The sequence below is a fragment of the Leopardus geoffroyi genome, chromosome D4 (assembly GCF_018350155.1).
Source record: "Leopardus geoffroyi isolate Oge1 chromosome D4, O.geoffroyi_Oge1_pat1.0, whole genome shotgun sequence".
Taxonomy (NCBI): domain Eukaryota; kingdom Metazoa; phylum Chordata; class Mammalia; order Carnivora; family Felidae; genus Leopardus; species Leopardus geoffroyi.
Genome location: NC_059342.1, coordinates 69,950,344 through 69,968,482, shown reverse-complemented (window position 1 = coordinate 69,968,482; position 18,139 = coordinate 69,950,344). Strand labels below are relative to the sequence as shown.

At 38.6% G+C, this 18,139-nt stretch overlaps 1 protein-coding gene across 1 annotated transcript in view; it reads left to right on the top strand.

Moving 5' to 3' along the window:
- CTNNAL1 (catenin alpha like 1) overlaps positions 1–18,139 on the top strand; it is a 62,802-nt gene that overhangs the window by 744 nt on the left and 43,919 nt on the right. The gene's annotated exons all lie outside the window — the stretch shown is intronic.

Here is an 18,139-nt window from a genome sequence, read left to right as displayed (position 1 = left end):
GGGCTCCCGGGCACCCCGGGCCACCCTGCCTGCCCCTGCCCCTTAACCTGCCGGCTCGCTTCAGGCGCCCTTTGTCTGGCCTCGTTGGAGTGAGGTGAAGCACTGTCTGATAGTTGATCCGGATGCACATCTTTTTGCCCCAAATCCCGTCTGGGATGTATGCTTTATTGTATTCGTTGGTCATAACACAAGTCCGGAATCAGCTAATTGACGCGCCGAGTTTTAGAGAACTTTTTGTTCCTGGGAGCCGAGTTCTACGCAGCCTGAGGGCTAGAATTCCTCACCTAGATCTTGTTGAAATGTGCCAGGCTCCGTGGAGAGGGAAGAATTCTGTGCCTTCAGGAGCGCGTTGGCGATGTGTGACTCACAACTAGATTGTAACGTCTTGATGACTCACGCTGGTATTGCCAAGACTTTAGAAGTACTGGGAATCCTAAAGGTTATCTGACTCTAAATTAAAAAAAAAAAAAAAAAAAAAAAAAAATTCTTTCTTACAGCATCCTTTGCACCTGGTCACCAGGCTCCTGCTTCAACATGTTCAGTGATGGGGCGCCTGTAGCTGTTCCCTAGAATTTTAAATGCTGTCTCTTCTCCATCCCAGCCCTCCACATATTTAAAAATAGCAGTCACACGTGTCTCTAGATTCCTGTTATGCTGATTAAATAAACAGCTCCGTTTTCTTTACCTGTGCTCACTTTTAGCCTGGCTAACCCAACAGTGAATGAATACAGCTGACACTGCTCCTTCCTCTTCCCTTCCTTGTCTGGTAGAGGCACTGACCACCGGGAAGGAAGGCTATGATGTCTGCACTGCCCTCCTCCCCCAAAGATTGCCACCAGTACAACCACAACCCAAAATGAGAACTACGGGAGTAGTTTTAGGAGAGAGAGAAGAGAGCGGTTGGAGTTCAGCTTCATAATATTTGATCCATGTACTTAACAAAACGTGTGTGATGTGTTAGGCCATGTTTTAAGCACTTTGTAAATATTAATTCCTTTCATTCTCATAGCAATCTTATGAGGTACATATGTGTTTATTCTCACGATATGGGAGAGGAAACTGAGGAATAGTGAGGCTAAGTAACTTCCCCTGGGACTTTGAACTGTAAATGTCAAACTGGCATTTGAACCCAGGCATCCTGGTTCCAGATTCAGCGCTCTTAGCTACACCATATGCTGTGTTCTCTCTAGAGACCAGAAGCAGTGATGAGGTCAGCTAGTGGTAGGTACAGAGAAGAGAGTCCACAGTGGAAAAGCAAGGTGGAAAGTAGTTGTGATTTGGAGAAACGGTAACTTTTCACAGTAACCCTGTTAAAAATGTATCAGTTCTGCATTGTGTAATTCTGGAATGAAAGAGGGTGGAGTGGAGGAGGAAATGTGTGAATGTGTGAATCTTGTGAATTGCTGCTGAGAGTTAACTAGAGGTCAATGCCACAGGGGGGAAAATGCAAGCTTTTTAAATTTTTTTCTTCCTTGTTAAAGATTGATTCAGGGTCATAGCTGAGGTTCTGCATCCCACATGTGATGTATCCACAGCCATATCTTTAGCACAGTACCCTAAGTGACATTCCTGATGATTGACTGTACTCAATAAGTAAAAGTTGAATTTGCTCAAAACGAAATAAATAAAGCATGGCCAGAATACTGTTAACAAAGCAGGGGAGTATGGAGTAAAATTTAGAGTGATTTTTTAAGTTTCAGTGAGTATTAGCTGATTAACACTGCAGCTCTCTAGAAATTCAGGTCCAGAGTCTCATTTTCTAAGGATGCTGCATTATTATCCAACTCATGTTTCACCATTTTATCCCCAAGAATATTTAAGCATTTATTGTATACTTACTAGCTGCTCCTGGAGGGACTTGTAGTCATGTTGGGAGACAGGATCTGTATATATTAGCACATGCTAAGTGTCATATTAGCAACATCAATAGTAAATGTTCCTCAGAGGAGGCATGGATGATTCGTGAACAGTGCCAGAGAGGAGACAAGGTCTTGAGGTGAACAAGACTCACAAAATTCAGTGAGTTTTAAGCATATAGTTTCTATTCTGATATCATCCAACCTCTTCCGACTCTCCAACTACAAAGTTCTGGCTTACTGGCCTTATTCTAGGAATGCAAGGTTGAGTCAGTATTAGATAAATGTATATAATATTCTGCATTCACATATTAAAAAAGATATATGTTCTTATTAGTAGATACAGAAAGAGCATTCAATTAAATGCAACTTATAATCATGATAAAAAGCACTTAGCAAACTAGTAATAAAAGAAAACTTCCTTATAGAGAGTATCCACAGAAAACCTACAGTTAAAATTATAGCAACAAGTCAAATTTAAAACAGACATTTCCTTTAAAACTAGAAACAAGAGGAGAGATGTGTGCTATTGCAGCTTTTAGTCAGCACTGTGCTGGAAATCCTAACCAGTGCAATGAGATAAGAAGTGAAAGGTGTAAAGATACAGAAGGAAAAAACAAAGCTCTTGTTTTGATAAAATTATCTACATAGAAAACTCAAGAGTCTACAGATAAATCATAAAAACTAGGAGGCTTCGTAAGTTCACTGAATGTAGTATACTAAAGTCAACTGCATTTCTCTAATAACAAAAAAGTAATTCTAAAAGAAGCCTGTTAGAATAAAAATGAGGTTCCTAGGAGAGTGGATACACACACACACACACACACACACACACACACACACACACGCACACACATGGCCAAGCCTTAGGAAAAGATTTTAAAAAATTTTTTGAAAGCCAAAGTAGATCTAGGTAAATGGAATGAAGTACCATGTTCATGACTAGATTGACTTAATATTTTCCCCTTTATTCTCTAAATTTAACACAATTCCAGTGAAAATTTCAACAGGATTTTTGAACAGAATTTGATAAAAAGTAATTATAACATTAATATAAAAGAACAAAGAACCAAGAATAGCCAGAAGAGAAACAAAGTGGGAAGATTTCAAGACATTATAAAGCTCTCATAATTAAGACAATAGACCAGTGAAAGGGAATAGAGAACCTAGAAACAGATCCACATATATGTGGAAAATTGAGAAGTCACAGAATTGGCACTGCTGGTCTGTAGGGAAAGGAAAAACTTTTAAAAAATTGGGCTAAGACAATTGGTTATCCAGTAACACATGACTTTGGATCCCTGTCTCACACCATATACAAACATCAATTCCAGATGGATTAAGGACATCAATATGAAAGTGAAAACATGTAACAGTTTTAGGGGAAAAACAACTGGGCAGTATCTTTACCACCTCATGCTGGGAAGTGATTGAGTAAAAATTCTAAGCAAAGGTTGATAAATTTGACTCCTTTAGAACGAAGAACCTCTGTTTATCAAAACTGAAAGGATAAGCCATAAAGTGGAAGAATGTGGCTGCAACACAAATCACCAGTGAATGATTGGTAGTACCCAGAATAAATCAAGGATTGCAATAAATCACAAACAGAAAGATTACCTAATAAAGATTGGTAAAAAATCTTTACCACGGAAGAGGAAACTGATGGCTGAAAGATATGTTAAAAGATGTTCAATTTCATCAGAAACCAGTGAAGTACAAATTAAGACCACAATGAGAACAAGTGTTGGTGAGGCATGTGGAGCCAATGGGAATGTCAGTAGTAAACCACTTTGGAAGACAGTTCAATGTCATCTGAAGTTGAAGGTGGATAGTACCTATGGCCCAGCAATTCTCCAAAATCCATACCCTTAGAGAAACTCCTGAATGTGTGCTAGCCATGGATTGCAATGTTGACAGTTTCTTGTTTGTTTGTTTGTTTGTTTACTTTTAATGGCCCCAAACTGGAAACTGCCTAAATTCTTTTAACAATAGGATGTTTAAATAAGTTGTGCTATGTTCATACAGTAAGGTACTATGCAACAGTGAAATGAATGAACCACAGCTATAATTATCAGTAAAAAATACTGAAGGCTCAAAAACAGGCAAGATGAAACCATATATCATTAGGGATATAACATCTGTGCAGTAGTTATAGCAAGGAAAAGATGAGCACAAAATCAGGACAGTGGTTTCTTCTGGGGAGAAGGAGGTGGGGGGTGTGGAAAGGGAGGGGCCCTCAAGGCATGCCACATGCCTTGAGGGCCCCTCAACTGGTAATGTTGTCTTAAGCTTAATGCTGGTTGCATATATGTCTTCCCATGTCTTTGTACCATACATATATATGTTATATATACTCATTTGTTAGATATTTTCTAAATCAGATAGTTCTTTAAAAAGCCCTGGGCTAGGTCCCAAACACATTTTTTCAGAGCAACTCCCCACCTTCTTTAATAATCACTTTATTCTTCCTGTCAAAACCCCCACTCCCAGTCTTAAAATGTTTTTATCCAAGGAAGGGAACAGGGATATCTGCCACATACTCCACCCTAGTGTGGAATGTTATTCTACCACCCACTAGTCTTTTCCTGTCTGTGATAGATTTACTGCATTCACCATTGGACAGACCCTTCGAATTTCTAAGATAGCTCACCCCGTCTTTCCATTTCTCTCTGTATTGTCCTGGAGGCTTTTCAGGATCCTTCTCTCAATAATTGACGATGAATAGAGTACATATGAGGCCCTCTTTCCTGACTTATGTATATGAATATGTGTGTGTGTTTTTGGTTTTTTTGTTTTGCAAAGGTAAAACATATAAAGTAAGTTCTACTTCTTTTAAAGTACCTCCCATGATTTGGTGTGTTTTCTTCCATTTTGGTTTCTATAGCTGATTAGCGAATTTATTTTTTAATTTAATTTATTTTATTTCAAAGTAGGCTCTGTGCCAATGTGGGGCTTGAACTCATAACCCTGAGATCAAGAGTCACATACTTTACCGAATGAGCCAGCCAGGCACCCCTAATTTTTATATCTAATAATTTTAAGAACTCACTACTGAGTTAAGCCAAGAGATGAACTTCTCTGTACTGGGTTGGTTCCCTTATATTTCAGGCCCCTAGAATTAAGCCATTTTTCTTTTATCTGGGGTGCTACCAATTTTTTTTCTTCCTGGTCTTCACTTGCTTTCTGGCTTCCCCATAAAATAAGTAAACTAAGTGCTTGGGTGGCTCAGTTGGTTAAGCATCCGACTCTTGGTTTCGGCTCAGGTCATGATCTCACAGTTCGTGAGTTTGAGCCTTGCATTGGGCTCTGTGCTAGCAGCGCAAAACCTGCTTGGAAGTCTCTCTCCCTCTCTCACTGCCCCTTACCCACGCTCTCGCTTGCTCTCAGTCTCTCTCAAAATAAATATAAATAAACTTAAAAAAAAAGAAAAAAAGTAAACTAAGAAAATCCAGTTCAATGAAGAGATTACTGTCAGCTATTATAGAAAATAAGAATGACATCATAAACATGAGGAAATAGAGATTCTAGAAATGTCAGATGTGTAATACCTAACAATTATGTAGTGCTTACTATATACCAGACACTATTCTAAATACTTTATTTAATTTAGTAATGTATTTCCCACAATGACCTTGTGAAATGTACTATTATTATTCCTGTTTTTACAGACAAGAACACGGACTTGTAGAAAGCTAGATGACTTGCCACGTGGTCACATGATACAGCCAGGTTTCAAACCCAGGCAAAGTAAGCCAGAGTTCGTGCTCTTAACTGCTAGGATATACTTCGTTGGCGATTGGTACTTGTTGACACCCTTTGTTAGAAGGTATCAAGTAAGCACTAGTTCTTTCATTTATTCCACGCAGAATTCTTCAATATATCAGATCTCTTTATTCCCCATGGGCTGCCTTTCTGCCCTCTTTTTCCGGTTCATTCAGGCGTTCTCTCGACTCTGGTATGAGGGCAACTTGAGGTTGTGACTCTCAATTTAAAAATATGCCTCCTGGTTTTGCAGAATAATAGCTGAAATTTTATTTGGCACTGTATTTTACAAGGCACTCTCACCAGCTATCTTTCCTCTGGTCTTTATCATACTCCTGGGTGGACAGAAGCAATATGGTTACTAAAAGTGTAGGCAACTTTCTCCTTCTGTGACCTTGGGTAAATTCTTTACTTCTTCTAAGTTCAGATTCTTTATCTATAAAATGAGGACAATAATAGTGTTCACTTCATAGAGATGTAAACATTGAATGAATTAATACATATAAAACACATAGGATATGGGGCGCCTGGGTGGCGCAGTCGGTTAAGCGTCCGACTTCAGCCAGGTCACGATCTCGCGGTCCGTGAGTTCGAGCCCCGCGTCAGGCTCTGGGCTGATGGCTCAGAGCCTGGAGCCTGTTTCCGATTCTGTGTCTCCCTCTCTCTCTGCCCCTCCCCCGTTCATGCTCTGTCTCTCTCTGTCCCAAAAATAAATGTTGAAAAAAAAAAAATTAAAAAAAAAAACAAAACACATAGGATAGTGCCTTAGTGTTAAATGTTAGCTACTCTTATTTTTCATATGACAAGGAAATTGAACTTTTATCTCAGTTTTGTAAAACTGTGTGTTTAGGTGTGTAGATATATAAAACAAGACTGAGAAAAATTATGGCAAAATGCTCACAGGGTAGTGTGATTATGGGTAATTTTTTTGTTTCTTCAATCTTTCCTATACTTCTCGTTTTTAAAAAACAGTCAACATGTATAACTTTTTTGGGCCTCCTTTTTAAAAAGTTTGAGAATAAGGACATAAATCGACCTGTTAATAAAGAACTTTATAAATTGCCTTGGCTTCTGTAAATGTCAGTTTTAAATGCACACCTCGGGGCGCCTGGGTGGTGCAGTCGGTTAAGCGCCCGACTTCAGCCAGGTCACAATCTCGCGGTCCGTGAGTTCGAGCCCCGCATCAGGCTCTGGGCTGATGGCTCAGAGCCTGGAGCCTGTTTCCGATTCTGTGTCTCCCTCTCTCTCTGCCCCTCCCCCGTTCATGCTCTGTCTCTCTCTGTCCCAAAAATAAATAAACGTTGAAAAAAAAAATTAAAAAAAAAAATAAATGCACACCTCTATTTGGATTAAACATTTTCTAGACTGCTTCAAGTAAAAGGAAGGTAGCCACACCTAATTTTGCACTGGGTAGGATGCTGGAAATGAAAGCAACGTGTGTTTCAGAACTGAACAAGAGTTGGCATTTTAGCCTAATTGCAGGTCTTTTCTTTGTAATTGAAAATTTAAAACTTTTGGTAATAAACACAACTTAAACTCCTGTCCACTCCAGAGGCTTGTCCAAGTTAGTTGTTTGGAAGAGCCAATGGTGGTTAAGTCCTGTTCTTTAGGTGGTACTAAGAATTCCTTAGTGTTTATCAGGTGTGGAATAGGACCAAAGACTCCTAAAGACCACATACACACACACACACACACACACACACACACACACACACACACACACCCATAAAACTAATAAATGAATTCAGTAAAGTTGCAGGATAAAAAATCAACATGCGGAAATCAGTTGTGTTTCTATACACTGATAACAAAATATTTGAAAATGAAATAAAACAATTCCATTTACAGTAGCATCAAATTTAACCAAGGAGGTGAAAGATCTATAGACCGAAAACTCTAGGACTTTGATGAAAGAAATTGAAGGAGACACATAAATGGAAAGATATCCCATGTTCATGGATCTGAAGAATTAATATTATTAAAATGTTCATAACACCTAAAACCATCTAAAGGTTCAGTGAAATCCCTGTCATAATTCCAATGGCATTTTTTTTCCCCACAGAAATAGAAAATTCTAAAATTTGTATGGAAGCACAAAAGACCCCAACTAGCTAAAGCAATCTTGGGAAAGAAGGACAAAGCTAGAGGTATCCCACTTCCTGATTTCAAATTATACTATGAAGCTATAGTAATTAAACTATATGATGCTGACATGAAAACAGATTCATTGTCTAATGGAACAGAATCAAGAGACCAGAAATAAACCCATGCATATATGGTAAATTAGTATTTGACAAGGGAGCCAAGAATACAATGGGGAAAGGATAGTTTCTTCAATAAATGTTGTTGGGTTGGGGTGCCTAAGTGGCTCAGTAGGTTAAGCACCTGACTTTAGCTCAGGTCATTATCTCATGGTTTGCAAGTTCGAGCCCTGTGTTGGGCTCTGTGCCGACAGCCTAGAGCCTGGAGCCTGCTTTGGATTCTTTGTCTTATTCTCTCTCTGCCCCTCTCCTGCTCAGGCTGTCTCTCTCTCTCTCTCTCTCAAAAAATAAACATTAAAAGAATATATTTTTAAAAATGTGTTGGGAAAACTGGATAATTACATCCAAAAGAATGAAATTAGACCCCTTTCTTTTTTTTTTTTTTTTATTTTTTTATTTTTTTTTTTCAACGTTTATTTGTTTTTGGGACAGAGAGAGACAGAGCATGAACGGGGGAGGGGCAGAGAGAGAGGGAGACACAGAATTAGAAACAGGCTCCAGGCTCTGAGCCATCAGCCCAGAGCCTGACACGGGGCTCGAACTCACGGACCGCGAGATCGTGACCTGGCTGAAGTCGGACGCTTAACCGACTGTGCCACCCAGGCGCCCCAAAATTAGACCCCTTTCTTAACACCACTCACAAAATTAGCTGGATATGGATCAAAGACTTAAATGTAAGACTTGAAACTGTAAAACCCCTAGAAGAAAAGAGAGAAAAATCTCCTTGACTTTGGTCTTGGCAATGATTTTTGGATATGACACTAAGAATACAAGTAACAAGAGCAAAAACTAGCAAGTGAGACTATATCAAACTAAAAATCTTCTGCACAGCAAAAGAAACAACCAACAAAGTGAGAAGACACCTACCGAATGGGATAAAATATTGGTAAGCCATCTATCTGATAAGGGGTTAGTATCTTTTTTTTATATTACGTATAATTTATTGTCAAATTGGTTTCCATACAACACCCAGTGCTCATCCCAACAGGTGCCCTCCTCAATGCCCATGGGGTTAGTATCTTTAATATTAAATAGGGAGCTCATACCACTTCATAGCAAAAAAAAAAAAAAAAAAAAAAAAAAAAAAAAATCTGATTTAAAAATGGGCAGAGGAACTGAACAGTTTTTTAACGAAGACACACAAATGGCTAACAGATGTATGAAAATATGCTCAACATCACTAATCATCAAAGAAATGCAGATCAAAACCACAATGAGATATCACCTTAGATTGGCTATTATCAAAAATACAAGAAAACAAAGTGTTGGTGAAGATGTGGAGAAAAGAGAAGCCTTGTGCATTGTTGATGAGAATGGAAGTTGATACAGCCACTTTGGAAAACAGCATGAAGGTTCCACAAAAAAATTTAAATAGAACTATCATATGACTCAGCAATCCCACTTTTGGGTATATATTCTAAGGAAATGAAATCAGGATCTTGAAGAGAGATCTGCCCTCCCATATTCATTGCAGTATTATTCACAATAGCAGAGATATGGAAACAATCTCAGTGTCCTATTGATAAATAGATGGAGAAGATGTGGTATAAATTTACAATGGGATATTATTCAGCCATGAGAAAGAAGGAAATCTGGGCATTTGCTACAACATGGGTGGACCTTGAAGGCATTATGCTAAGTGAAATGAAATACATCAGAGAAGGCAAATACCAAATGATCTCACTTACATGAGGAATCTACAGAAGTCAAACCCACAGAAACCGAGAGTAGAATGATGGTTGTGAGGGCCTGTGTGGTGAGGGAAATGAGGAGATGTTGGCCAAAGGGTGCAAATTTCCAGTTACAAGATGAATAAATTCTGGAGATCTAATGTACAGTATGATGACTATAGTTAACAACTTTGTATTAAATACTTAAAAGTTGTTGAAAGAGTAGACCTTAAATGTTCTTATCACCACCACCACACACAAAAATATATGTAAGGTAGTAGATGTTTTAACTAACTCTGTTGTGGAAACATTTGCAGTTTATTGTGGAATCATTTGCAATATATATATGGATCTACTCATCACTTACATGTAAGTTAATCTCAGTAAAACTGGAAGAATAAAATATGCCTTTGAATCAAATTGACTGTGAATCGTGGCTTTACCTCTTAATAGCTGTGAGACCTTAAACAACCATCTTTTAGTGTCAGTTGCCTTATCCGTAAAAAGGGGATAAAGTAGTGCTTACATGCTAAGATTGTGAGGATTAATTTAGATTATTTGTGCCTGCCACGTAGAGATGTTAGTGTTATGCCAATGCTCCCTGTTTCTTCTACTACAAATTAGGGGTCATCTTTGACAACACCAGTCTAATCCATCAAGCAATCCAGTTTACCTGTTTTCCTTCATCTTGACTATTGTCACCTTGTTTCAAGCCAGCATCATCTTTTACCTGGACTATTGCAACAGTTTCCTAACTGGTCTTCCCCCTTCTGATTTTGCCACTTTATCAATCCACTCTTTTCCCCGAAGAGAGTGTTCTTTTAAAATAACATACATTTGAAATTGCGTTAGTTACTTACCATTGCAAAATAGACTACCTCAAACTTCATGGTTTGAAACAAACATTTATTATCTTAGATTCTGTGTTTCAGGAATTTGTGAGTGGCTTACCTGCCTGCTTTTATTTATTTTTTTATTATTATTTTTAATATGAAATTTATTGTCAAATTGGTTTCCATACAACACCCAGTGCTCATCCCAACAGGTGCCCTCCTCAATGCCCATCACCCACCGGTCTCCCTCTCACCCCCCACCAATCCTCAGTTTATTCTCAGTTTTTAAGAGTCTCTTGGGGTGCCTGGGTGGCTCAGTTGGTTAAGTGTCCGACTTCAGCTCAGGTCATGATCTCATAGTCCGTGAGTTCGAGCCCTGTGTCAGGCTCTGTGCTGACAGCTCAGAGCCTGGAGCCTGTGTCTCCCTCTCTCTCTGCCCCTCCCCTGCTCATGCTCTGTCTCTCTCTGTCTCAAAAATAAATAAAAACATTAAAAAAAATTTAAGGGTCTCTTATGGTTTGGCTCCCTCCCTCTCTTTTTTTTTCCTTCCTCTCCCCCATGGTCTTCTGTTAAGTTTCTCAGGATCCACATAAGAGTGAAAACATATGGTATCTGTCTTTCTCTGTATGACTTATTTCACTTAGCATAACACTCTCCAGTTCCATCCACGTTGCTACAAAGCGCCATATTTTATTCTTTCTCGTTGCCAAGTAATATTCCATTGTGTATATAAACCACAATTTCTTTATCCATTCATCAGTTGATGGACATTTAGGCTCTTTCTATAGTTTGGCTATTGTTGAAAGTGCTGTTATAAACGTTGGGGTACAAGTGCCCCTATGCATCAGCACTCCTGTATCCCTTGGGTAAATTCCTAGCAGTACTATTGCTAGGTCATAGGGTAGATCTATTTTTAATTTTTGAGGAATCTCCACACTGTTTTCCAGGGCGGCTGCACCAGTTTGCATTCCCACCAACAGTGCAAGAGGATTCCCGTTTCTTCACATCCTCACCAGCATCTGTAGTCTCCTGATTTGTTCATTTTAGCCATTCTGACTGGCGTGAGGTGGTATATTAGTGTGGTTTTGATTTGTATTTCCCTGATGAAGAGTGACGTTGAGCATCTTTTCATGTGCCTGTTGGCCATCTGGATGTCTTCTTTCGAGAAGTGTCTATTTATGTTTTCTGCCCATTTCTTCACTGGATTATTTGTTTTTCGGGTGTGGAGTTTGGTGAGTTCTTTATAGATTTTGGATACTAGCCCTTTGTCTGATATGTCAATTCTTCAATATTACTTTTCCCATTCCATTGGTTGCCTTTTAGTTTTGTTGATTCCCTTGCAGTGCAGAAGCTTTTTATCTTCCTGAGGTCCTAATAGTTCTTTTTTGCTTTTAATTCCCTTGCCTTTGGAGATGTGTCAAGTAAGAAATTGCTGCGGCTGAGGTCAGAGAGGTTTTTTCCTGCTTTCTCCTCTAGGGTTTTGATGATTTCCTGTCTCACATTTAGGTCTTCCACCTTTATTTATTTTGAGTTTATTTTTGTGTATGGTGCAAGAAAGTGGTCTAGTTTCATTCTTCTGTCCAGTTGCTGTCCAGTTCTCCCAGCACCATTTGCTAAAGAGGCTGTCTTTTTTCCATTGGATATTCTTTCCTGCTTTGTCAAAGATTAGTTAGCCATACTTTTGTGGGTCTAATTCTGGAGTCTCTGTTCTATTCCATTGGTCTGTGTGTCCGTTTTTGTGCCAATACCATGCTGTCTTGATGATTACAGCTTTGTAGTAGAGGCTAAAGTCTGGGATTGTGATGTCTCCTGCTTTGGTGTTCTTCAATATCACTTTGGCTATTTGGGGTCTTTTGTGGTTCCATACAAATTTTAGGATTGCTTGTTCTAGCTTCGAGAAGAATGCTGGTGCAATTTTGATTGGGATTACATTGAATGTGTAGATAGCTTTGGGTAGTATGGACATTTTAACAATATTTATTCTTCCAATCCATGAGCATGGAATGTTTTTCCATTTCTTTATATCTTCTTCAATTTCCTTCATAAGCTTTCTATAGTTTTCAGCATACAGATCTTTTACATCTTTGGCTAGGTTTATTGCTAGGTATTTTATGCTTCTTGGTGCAGTTGTGAATGGGATCAGTTTCTTTATTTGTCTTTCTGTTGCTTTATTATTAGTGTATAAGAATGCGACTGATTTCTGTACATTGATTTTGTATCCTGCGACTTTGCTGAATTCACCTGTCAGTTCTAGCAGACTTTTGGTGGAGTCTGTTGGGTTTTCCATGTGTAATATCATGTCATCTGCAAAAAGTGAAAGCTTTACTTCATCTTTGCCAATTTTGATGCCTTTGATTTCCTTTTGTTGTCTGATTGCTGATGCTAGAACTTCCAACACTATGTTAAACAACAGTGGTGAGAGTGGACATCCCTGTCATGTTCCTGATCTCAGGGGGAAAGCTCTCTGTTTTTCCCCATTGAGGATGATATTAGCTGTGGGCTTTTCATAAATGGCTTTTATGATGTTTAAGTATGTTCCTTCTATCCTGACTTTCTCAAGGGTTTTTATTAAGAAAGAATGCTGAATTTTGTCAAATGCTTTTTCTGCATCTATTGACAGGATAATATGGTTCTTTTCCTTTCTTTTATTAATGTGATGTATCACATTGATTGATTTGCGAATGTTGAACCAGCCCTGCAGCCCAGGAATGAATCCCACTTGATCATGGTGAATAATTCTTTTTATATGCTGTTGATTTTGATTTGCTAGTATCTTACTGAGAATTTTTTTTGCTGGGTCTCTGTCTGGTTTAGGAATCAAAGTAATGCTGGCTTCATAGAATGAGTCTGAAAGTTTTCCTTCCCTTTCTATTTTTTGAAACAGCTTGAGAAGGATAGGTATTATCTCTGCTTTAAATGTCTGGTAGAATTCCCCAGGGAAGCCGTCTGGTCCTGGACTCTTATTTGTTGGGAGATTTTTGATAACTGACCCAATTTCTTCCCTGGTTATGGGTCTGTTCAAGTTTTCTACTTCTTCCTGTTTGAGTTTTGGATGTATGTGGGTGCTTAGGAATTTGTCCATTTCTTCCAGGTTGTCCAGTTTGTTGGCATATAATTTTTCATAGTATTCCCTGATAATTGCTTGTATTTCTGAGGGATTGTTGTAATAATTGCATTTTCATTCATGATTTTATCTATTTGGGTCATCTCCCTTTTCTTTTTGAGAAGCCTGGCTAGAGGTTTATCAATTTTGTTTACTTTTTCAAAAAAAACACCTCTTGGTTTCGTTGATCTGCTCTACAGTTTTTTTAAATTCTATATTGTTTATTTCTGCTCTGATCTTTATTATTTCTCTTCTTCTGCTGGGTTTGGGGTGTCTTTGCTGTTCTGCTTCTATTTCCTTTAGGTGTGCTGTTAGATCCTAAGGGGGATTCTGTGAGTGAAATGTTGCAAGGACCTCAAAGTACCAGAGACATCACTACAAGCATGAAACCTACAGATATCACAATGACTCTAAGCCCATATCTTTCAGTAATAACACTGAATGTCAATGGACTAAATGCTCCAACCATAAGACATAGGGTATCAGAATGGATAAAAAAACAAGACCCATCTATTTTCTGTCTACAAGAGACTCATTTTAGACCCAAGGACACCTTCAAATTGAGAGTGAGGGGATGGAGAACAACTATCTGTCATGCTACTGGAAGTCAAAAGAAAGCTGGAGTAGCCATACTTATATCAGCCAAACTAGTTTTTAAATTAAAGGCTGTAACAAGAGATGAAGAAGGGCATTATATAATAATTACAGGGTCTATCCATCAGGAAGATTATAAATTATAATTATAACAATTATAAATGTCTATGCACCAAATATGGGAGCCCCCAAATATATAAAACAATCACAAACATAAGCAACCTTATTGATAAGAATGTGGTAATTGCAGGGGACTTTAATACCCCACTTACAGCAATGGATAGATCATCTAGACATAGGATCAATAAAGAAATAAGGGCCCTGAATGATACATTGGATCATTGGATACATTGGATAGATGGATTTGAGAAATATATTTAAAACTCTGCATCCCAAAGGAACAGAATATACTTTTGTTCTCGAGTGCCCATAGAACATTCTCCAAGATAGGTCACATACTGGGTCACAAAACAGCCCTTCATAAGTATACAAGAATTGAGATCATACCATGCACACTTTCAGACCACAATGCTATGAAACTTGAAATCAACCACAGGAAAAAGTCTGGAAAACCTCCAAAAGCATGGAGGTTAAAGAACACCCTACTAAAGAATGAATGGGTCAACCAGGCAGTTAGAGAAGAAATTAAAAAATAAATGGAAACAAATGAAAATGAGAAGACAACAATCCATATGCTTTGGAATGCAGCGAAGGCAGTCCTGAGAGGAAAATACATTGCAATCCAGGCCTATCTCAAGAAACAAGAAAAATCCTGCCTGCTTTTAGATTACTCACATGTCTGTAGGCAGGAGACTTCAGACTCTTGCTAGCTGTTGGTTGGATGCCTCACTCAGTTGTTTGTCATGTTGGACTTTGCATCAGGCTGGTCAGATGTCTTCATGACATGGCAAGTGGCCTCCTCTACAGGGAATAATCTCAGAGAGAGAGAGAGAGAGAGAGAGAGAGAGAATGATTGAAACCAGAATGCCTTTATGACCTCTCTCAAAAGTACCACACTGTCACTTCTGCTTGATTTATTAGTTAGAAGTAATTCACCAAGTTCAGCCCACACTCAAGGAGAGGGGATTGAGGCTCTACCTCTTAAAGGCAGGAATAGCAAAGAATTTTTGGACATATTTTAAAATCACTACATTCTACCCTCTGGCCACAGATTGTTTACTTTTCTTCCCATTTCTTCCCCCGCACCCCCAGGCCTCCACAAAGTCTCATCCCTTTATGGCATAGCTGGAAATTAAAGATTTGGCATCTAAATCTGATTCAGATGAGACTTCTTATATGTAGAGTTCCTTAGGTGTAGCTCCTTGAGTATAGTTCCATTTGATCTAAAGACCTATGAACTAAAGTGACAAGTTATCTGCTCCCAAGCACACAACTTTTAGTGGTGGGACAGGCAGAGGATAACCACTATGGATATTTTTGTTAAAACAACAACTAAAAACAAAATAAAACAGGAAGTAAGCATAGGATAACACCATATTTTTCTGCTTGAAAATGGGGAAACTAGGAGCCACTGGTTCACAGTATTCTGAAACCCACCCAAACACAGGTTAATGGTACCTTGATGAAGACATGAAGCCTGGGAATGTTTCTTCATGGCCATTAGCACTGCTCTGAGTCATCCTCACTCATGAAAGGGAGCCCATATTTATATCTGCGTGGTTTCTCAGCCTGCTCCCTGCTGATGGAAGCTTGGGGATGCAAAAAACTCTTCATTTTGTAGTGATCTATCTCCTTCAGTCCATGTCTCTTGACCTAATTGTACTGATCTGTCTCCTTCAGTCCATGTCTCTTGACCTAATTATCCTCAAAATTTTGTGAGTCTCCTGTGAATCTTATTGGGCTAACTTAATTAGACAAACCATACCCACAAGTCTCTTTATGATAAGCCCTGCTCTAACTTGGGCTTCTGCTGGGACTCCTGAGGGACAATACTCTTAAAGCTTCTCAGAGACCTGTTGTTTAAGTGAATGGATCTCTGGAACATCACCTTGAATCTTCCTGAGATCTTAACATAAAATTTTATAGTCACACTCTCAGCTTCATCTTTAGACCTTGCTTCCTGACAGTGCCCTAGATTTTGTTTTTGCCTGGAAGCCATTCTTAATTTTAGCATCATTTGTCTTTTGGAGAAGCAAGGAATTTTCACATCCAGCAAGTCCTGGCTTCTTTTTATTTAACAGGGTTTCCTTTCGCTTCTGTATCTCTTCTTACATTTTTACATTTTAAGCAAGAAGCTAAGTGGCACCTTCAAATTTTGTCTTGAAATCTCCTTAGCTAGATCACCCAGTTCATTAGGTTTATTCTCTAATTTACACATTCCTGGGGGTGATTTTCTGACACCACATAACAAAAATCTTCTTTTCTCCACTTTTCAATAAGATTTTTTTTATGACTTTAAGCTTTTACCCATAGCTTCCTTGAGGAACTTCTGCAAAGTGTATTCAATACTCTCTAACTCCTCAAAGTCCATTCAACTTCCACAGTCTGATGGCAAAGCCACTTCTACATTTTAGGTTTGTTACAGCATTGCCACATTCGAGATACCAAAATATGTATTCATTATCTATTGATACATAACGAATTACCCCAAATTTACTGCCTTAAAACAATAAATCAATATTTATCATCTCAGTTTCTGTGAGTCAAGAATTCTGGGATGGTTTGCCTCATGGTTCTGGATGGTCTTTTGTGAAATTGAAATCCAGATGTTGGCTGGGCCCACCGTAATCTGAAGGCATGACTGAGGGCGGAGAATCTGTTTCCATGTTCATTCTTCTCACTGTTGGCAGGAGGCCTCAGTTTTTCACTATCTTTTGGCCGGAAGCCTCAGTTTCTTCCCATGTGGGTATCTCCATCGAGTTGCGAGAGTGTCCTTCACAATATGGTAGCTGTTTTTGTCCGGCAGTGATTGATCTGAGATTGAGAGGGAGAGAGAGAGGGAGGTGGAAGGTAAAATGTGTTTATGATCTACTCTCAGAAGTGTGCCATTGCTTCCACTTTATTCATTAGAAGTAAGTCACTAAGTTCAGTTCATACTTCAGGGGAGAGAAATGAGTCTCTGCCTCTTGAAAGGAGAAATATCAAAGAATTTGTGGACACATTTAAAAATCACTGCAGAGATCATAGCACTTTCCTGTTTAGAAACCCTTCAGTGGCTGCCAGTCATATTTAGAATAAAATACATAGCCTTTCATGGCTGGTCCCTGCCCACCTGCTGGATATTGGTTTTCTACTTGCCTTCTTGTCACTGTTCTTTAACTGCTTCTAGCCTTACCTCATTCTTTGAACAAGATGGGCTTCCCTTCTCCTTCCGTCTCGCTCTCTCTCTCCTCCCCCTTCTTCACCTCCCTCTCCCTCTCCCTCTCTCTCTCTCTCTCCCTTTCTCTCTCCCCCCTCCAACAATTATTTCTTCTCCCTAGAATGCTTTGTCCCCTGATGTTTGCCAACTTGACTACTTTATATCATTTAGATCTTAGTTTACATATCACTTCCTCATAGAAGGAGGATCAACTAATCTGAGATAGCTACAAAAATACTTCTATCGTATTATACTATTTTAATATTTTGTATAGTATTTGCATTATTTTTACCTTTTTGTTTATCTTTTGTTTACCTTTTTGATTATCATCTGTCCTCCCTCCCACTTGAATGTAAGCTACATGAGAGTTTGGGTCTTTTCTTTGATTTACATTGCTTTTTCATCATTGCCTAAAATTTTATTTGGTATATGGTAGATGTGCAACAAATATATTTTATATGATTTTATAAATTATGTATAAATTTATTTTATATATTTTGTTATTCTGATAGACTGTAAACTGAACAAGGGCAGGATTGTGTTAGTCTTGTTCACTGATGCATTCTTAGGACCTGGCATCTAGGAAACATTCAAAATTTGAAAAATAATATAGGTGAGGAAATTTGGAGAGATTAAGTAAATTTCCCTAGGTCATTTAGCTAGTAGTGGCAGAACCAAGGCTCAAACCCAGGCCTTCCTGATTCTAAACTATTAGTACCATAACCTGTAAAGTTTCTCAAA